Source organism: Macaca thibetana, chromosome 8, assembly GCF_024542745.1.
Source record: "Macaca thibetana thibetana isolate TM-01 chromosome 8, ASM2454274v1, whole genome shotgun sequence".
NCBI lineage: Eukaryota > Metazoa > Chordata > Mammalia > Primates > Cercopithecidae > Macaca > Macaca thibetana.
The window spans coordinates 15,780,213-15,786,591 of record NC_065585.1 but is presented as its reverse complement, the minus strand read 5'-3'; the positions used below and the strand labels follow the sequence as shown (position 1 = coordinate 15,786,591).

Below are 6,379 nucleotides of genomic sequence, written 5' to 3'. Positions count from 1 at the left end.
TTAGAGAAAAAACAAGTAAATCATAGTTGCACCTAGACATAATTGAGTGACTAAACTAGTCCTACTGAACTAGTACCTTCTTGTTAAATGAAAAAAAACCCTATTAGTCATATTTCCTGTTACTTGAGTCCGAATATATTTCCATCTGATAAAATTACATAGACCATGGATAAATACAAAGAAGTATTGGTAGGATGAAACTTCATAAATTAACAACAGCAAAAGACTTATGGTTATTTTAGTTTTTAATGCATTTTATTTTGGTTATTTTCCCTGTCATATTTAAATGGCTCTTTTAGCTGTGGTGATATGTTCCTTGAGAGGTAAAAGTTAGTTCTAGAAATGATCCAATGGTAGATGTATTCAGTGTCACATTTAGAAACAGAAACTATTCCATAATAAGCACATAGCTAAATACTTCATAGCACTGAATGATGGCAGAACCAACCAAGGGCTTTGTGGAAAACTGACTTTGGCTCTTCGCATTGGTCCAAGTCCCTGCTGCCTGTTGCCTCAGCATGTAACTAGCACAATAAAATTTCAGTATAATAGACCTAGCTCATAAAGTTTCTATGTCTACCAGGACTTTGCCTAATATAAAACTAGACACCCCAGCCACACATTTGCTATCTGAAAGTGTTAAAATTGTGGTTAAAGCTGAATATTAGCAGCCTTTCCCACTTGTGCTGTCATCTGGATTATATAACAATGTGTAGATTTTATAAACAGCTACTGCTCATTTTTGTGGTTGGCTTCTTATTGGATGTGCCCCAGAGCCATCTGACTAAATAAGTTGGAGACAACCAGATTGAGCACAGAGAGAAGTGACATTCCCTGGTACATGCAAAGCCAAGTCCTGCAGAAACTGCAGGAACTAAAAAGGCTACTAGAAAAGTCTACATACCTCCAAGTTATGGCCCAAGTATTACAAAAATATGTGTGAGTTTTCTTGTGGATTAGCTCTGCTTCCTGACAGCATTTCACAAATATTCTACCACACTGTTTTGCTCCCAGAATACTGTGGGACCATAACACTAAAAGCATTTGATAATGGTGTTGTCTAAACATAAATCATTTTTAGATGGTACATGTCGAGCAATACAAGCACCTGTCATGTTAAAAATCATTGTTTTATGTCTGATTCCCAAAAACAAAACATTTTACCTCTGGCTGATCCATGATCTATTATTTCATGGGATGATGGAATATTTTAGAGATGATCCTGCTGGGAATCAAAGTGACTATAATTGTCCAAAACTGTGTCCCAGAGAAAATTTATAAAACTTGAAATGTGAAAATAATTCACCAGGGAGATGGAAAATAATGAACAAAGTCACCAAATACTGTAGATGGATAAGATCTTTTGGAAGAACTTATGGAGGTAGAGAGTTATAGATGTAAGAGTGCAAGATCCTTCCCTCCACTGAAGAGTTTGTTCCGATATAAATATACTCTGCATGCCTTCTTGCAAAGCAAAAGAAAAAAGATTTTAAAATATATTGATGAGTCACTCAGCAACTATTCATTCAGAGAATGTGTGAAAAGAATGGTACAAAGCTGTTTTCACCACTGTTTCTAGCCTGTGGGTCTTCTAATTCAATTGGAAAGTCAAGGTGCGAACTCATTAAGAGCGACTAACAACATACAAATTAAATGGCAACAAAAGTCAATTAAAAGATATTCCACTGGAGCATGAGATGAAAAGCAAGTGCACTGATTTAATTAATGAATGTTAATCAATTTTTATTTGATTCATTTGAATAATATTTAGTTCCAGGATTACAATGAGGACTAAGACATGAGTGTCCTCAGGGGATTTATAGTATGCAAAGAGTTGTTTGAGTCAGAATATTTGGGTTGCAATCTTTTTATGTCTATTCCCTGTCTCAGAGCTACTTGCCCTTAGTGTCAAGGTCTTGGATTCCTCATAACATTTGCTTGTCTTGCTCTCTCATAATTCTGACTTTGTACCCATACTCTGTCCTCCCACCCCAATATATCCCAAACTTGATTCTATTTCATGACTTTTCTATACCTTTTTTTTTTTTAACTCTAGTGGCTCCTGTTATCTTATTTCCTCCATGTTGCCTATTTAAAATTCCAAAGAGAAAACAAAACAATTGATTGGGCATGGTCATGTTTTCACGACAGGATACAGCATGGGTTGTTTATATTGTATAAGTTAGCACCCACTGCATAAGTGCCCTCTCTGGTCTCAGGGCTTTTGGTGAGTCAGACATCATGATTGGCATGGTTAATATAAATGTGGGATTTAAGAGACTGCCAGGAGATCCAAGGGCTATTGACTAGTTCAGGCATTGGCAAACTTTCTGTAAAAATCAGATAGTGTCTGGGCGCGGTGGCTTACGCCCATAATCCCAGTACTTTGGGAGGCTGAAGTGGGTGGATCACCTGAGGTCAGGAGTTCGAGACCAGCCTGGCCAATATGGTGAAACCCCATCTCTACTAAAAATACAAAAAATTAGCCAGGACTGGTGGTGGGCGCCTGTAGTCCCAGCTACTCGGGAAGCTGAGGCAGGAGAATTGCTTGAACCTGGGAGGCAGAGGTTGCAGTGAGCCAAGATCATGCCATTGTGTTCCAGCCTGGGCGACAAGAGCGAAACTCCACCTCAAAAGAGAAACTCCACCTCAAAAAAAGAAACTCCGCCTCAAAAAAGAAACTCTGCCTCAAAAAAGAAACTCTGCCTCAAAACAACAACAACAACAAAATAGATAAAAACTTTAGGCTTTATGGACTAAGACACAACATTTAGGCTACTTACATAACAACTCATATAACAATTTAAATGACTTAAATACCTTATATAGCAATTTACATATCTTAAAGTACTTATAAAATAGCCATTTTAAAATGTAAAAATCATTCTTAGCTTGCAGGATGCAGAACATAAAAACAAACAGATAGAAAGCCAGATTTGGCCCATGAGCTCTCATCTACCAAACTCTTGTCTATCTTAATATGTGATATTATAAAAGACATATTTTGGTTCTCAATATATACATTTATAAATTGGGAGTCATATTTATGAAGGTGATAGGCAGTCATAATGAGCTCTGCTACTCACAGGCTCCAAACACATGTTCTGTACCTGAGTAACACCTCACACCAAGTGGAATTATCTCTGATTGTGTTCTCCCAGAAGCTGGCCCCAAGGCAAAGATTTGAGTGGAAGTATTTTGTTGGAGAGATGATACCATCAAACACTTGTAGGAAAGTGGGAACATAATAAAGAAGGAAGGCAGCTTTTACAGAGTATGTTATTATGCTTATTATGACTGTGGGAACGTATAATTTAATCCCTGATACTGTATAGAACTCTGATAGTCACACCTCAGAGTCCTCTCACTCTGGAGGATGGAGCTGAAGTATTTACCCACCAACTCCCATCAGTCATAGGTTGGGAAGCTCCCAATATCATTTCTCTAACACTCCCAGCTTGCCTGATATGTAATTAAGCAAAAGAAGCTTCAACTGACAAAAAACAAAAAAAATCCAGGCAGTTAGAGATTAAGACATTCAGAAATCAAGAGCTTCAGCTGAATGGATTAATGATATCTACATAGGAACAACATAAAAAGGATGGGATGAAATGATTCATGTGAACTAGCTTGATCTTCAATAAAACATCTCATTTGCTGCCTATTCACCCTATTCTCTGGTTTGATGCCAAAAAGCATTTTCCTGGGACTTGCACAGAATATCACTATTATAAACTGCCTTCTCAGCAGGATGATGGGTTCTGTCATTGGCTTGCTGGGTCATCTTGTTTTTTGTTCCAAGTTTGTATTAGTCTGGTTCCTCTAGAGAAACAGAACCAATAGGAGATACATAGATAGATAGATAGATAGATAGATAGATAGATAGATAGATAGATAGATAATAGATAGATAGATAGACAGACAGACAGACAGATAATAGATAGATGATAGATATAGATATAGACGGATGATAGGTAGGTAGGTAGATGACAGATAGATAGATAGATAGATAGATAGATAGATAGATAGATAGATAGATAGATAGGATTATTGTGGGAATTGGATCACATATGGGATCACATACAAGAATTGGACCACATGCTGAGAAGTCCCACCATATGTGCCCCAGCAAGCTGGTGAACCAGAGAAGCTGGTGGTGTAATTAAGTCTGAATCTAAAGGCCTGAGAACAAGCAGAGCCAATGGTGTAAGTCTCAGTTCAAGGCCAAAGGCCAAGAACATGCAGGGGGGGAGTGTAGGGCAGGTGTAAGTTTCCACATCTGCAGGTCCAAAAACCTGGAGTCCCTGATGTCCAAGGTAGAAAACTGAAAGTCTCAGCTCCAGAGAAAAGAGTGACTTCATCTTTCCACTGCTTTTTAATTCTATCCAGGCCTTCAATGAATTGGATGATGTCCACCCACACTGGTGAGGGCAGATCTTTCTTACTCCACCCACTGATGCAGATGTCAATCTCTTCTGGAAACACCTTCACGGGCATTCCCAGAGCTAAAGCTTCACCAGCATTAGTTGGTAAATGTGAGTACCCCTTAACTCAGTCAAGCTGACATGTAAAATTAACCATTACAAAGTTTTTGTTTTTCTTCTTACATTTTTCAGCTTGGATAATGGCATCTGAGAAGTCACATGGCTTCTTCAAAATGCAATGTGATATCAAAAATGTGTGTATACTGGGGCCAGTCGGTGGGTGGGGGGTTAGGGGAGGAATAGCATTAGGAGAAATACCTAATGTAGATGACGGGTTGATGGGTGCAGCAACTCACCATGGCACGTGTATACCTACGTAACAAAAGTGCACGTTCTGCACATGTACCCCAGAACTTAAAGTGTAATAATAACATAAAAAAGTGTGTATAGATCTGGCACATTGTAGTCACTCAGAAAACACTATTCTGCTTTTTTCTTCCTCACCCGCTTATCCTAGTGCACTTCTGTTATTTTCTTTTCCAGATGTGATTAGGAACTCTTTTGTGAACCAGAAAAGAGAAATCTTGCACTGATTGGAATATGGCAGCCACTCACCATCTCCCCTGTCTGCTCTCACTTAGTTTATCTGACCCAATGGGAATGGAGAATCTCAGGCATAAAACCAACTGCTTCGTGGGTCACTCTGGAAAATTCTAAACTGAAGCTTTTTTGAGAAAGGAGACATTACCTCAGAACTTCCACATGTAGCTACTATGGAGTTTCTGTTTATGTGAATGAATATTTTCACCAGATATTGGAAACATGCTAAAGCTGGATTCCAGTGCAATAAAGGCAACTCATGTAGCCATTGGCTTGTGATATTATGAGAAATACAGTTAAATTAGACCAATACTCCACCAGGAATTGAGGCCAAAATAAATGATCATTTTTTAAAAAAGAAAAAGATAAAGACACAACAGATTCTGTCATTTTTTTCTTCTTCTCAATGTCTTTGAAAAACAGACTTGAAGTCTCAAATGAACACCTTAAATTCCAAACAACGGTTGAGGCATTGGGGAAGCCTCGTTTCCTTGTTGATTCTATCGATGGATAGATGGATGATGAGTACTACAAATATTTTTATCTCCTATGTATAAATTAAAGGAATAGTAACTGAGAAGGGCTTTAGAAAGCTTATTGGAGGATAGGCATTCAGAGAAAAAAATGAAGGATGAGTAATTACAGGTGAAGTTGGAGGAAAGGCTATTTTTTGATTGAAAGAAAAGTAAAGAGAAAAGCATAGGACTAAAAGAAATGCAATTTTACCTCTCAGACGAAGAGCAATAATTGTCCCCTCACTTTCATATTTCAATAGAAAGAAGAAAAAAATTTTTCCAAATAAAAATCAGAAAACTAAAAAAAGTTCTCGAAATATTTCTAATAAATAACATTTTCCTATTTATTAATTTATTGCTATATTTTCTTATAAAATATATTTAAATTAGATACACATAATATATACTTTATCTTTAAATTAGCAACATTTTATACAATACAAATCACAATTTTTATTTTATATATTCTTACTATTCTTGCTCATTTCTTGTCCATATAAATTCACATTAATATTATTATAGTGCAGATACTACTTAATATTCCTTTTAACATTATTTGGTAAAAAACGTTTTAGTATTATATTTTTAATTATTATATATAATTATTCATAGCAATTCCACTGAATAAACTATTATTTAACCATTCTAATGTTTCAATATTTTTGCTATTATACATAACACTGCAAAGAATATCTTTACTAGTGTGGCCATTTTACTGCAACTTTTTTACCTTAGATTTTATTTCTGTGAATAACATTACTAAATGAAAGGAGTTTATCTTTCTTATGGTTTTTAATATGTATTGCCAATTGCAATCACAAAACAATCACTAGTTGCACA

The 6,379-nt window shown here is 36.4% G+C and overlaps 1 long non-coding RNA gene across 1 annotated transcript; it reads left to right on the top strand.

Annotated features, from left to right (window-relative positions):
- The first annotated feature begins 4,252 nt into the window (after window positions 1-4,252).
- On the top strand, window positions 4,253-5,388 carry LOC126960535 (uncharacterized). The gene is made up of 2 exons (XR_007728039.1): window positions 4,253-4,535; window positions 4,968-5,388. It is a non-coding gene; the product is annotated as an uncharacterized LOC126960535 (long non-coding RNA).
- Window positions 5,389-6,379: the final 991 nt, after the last annotated feature.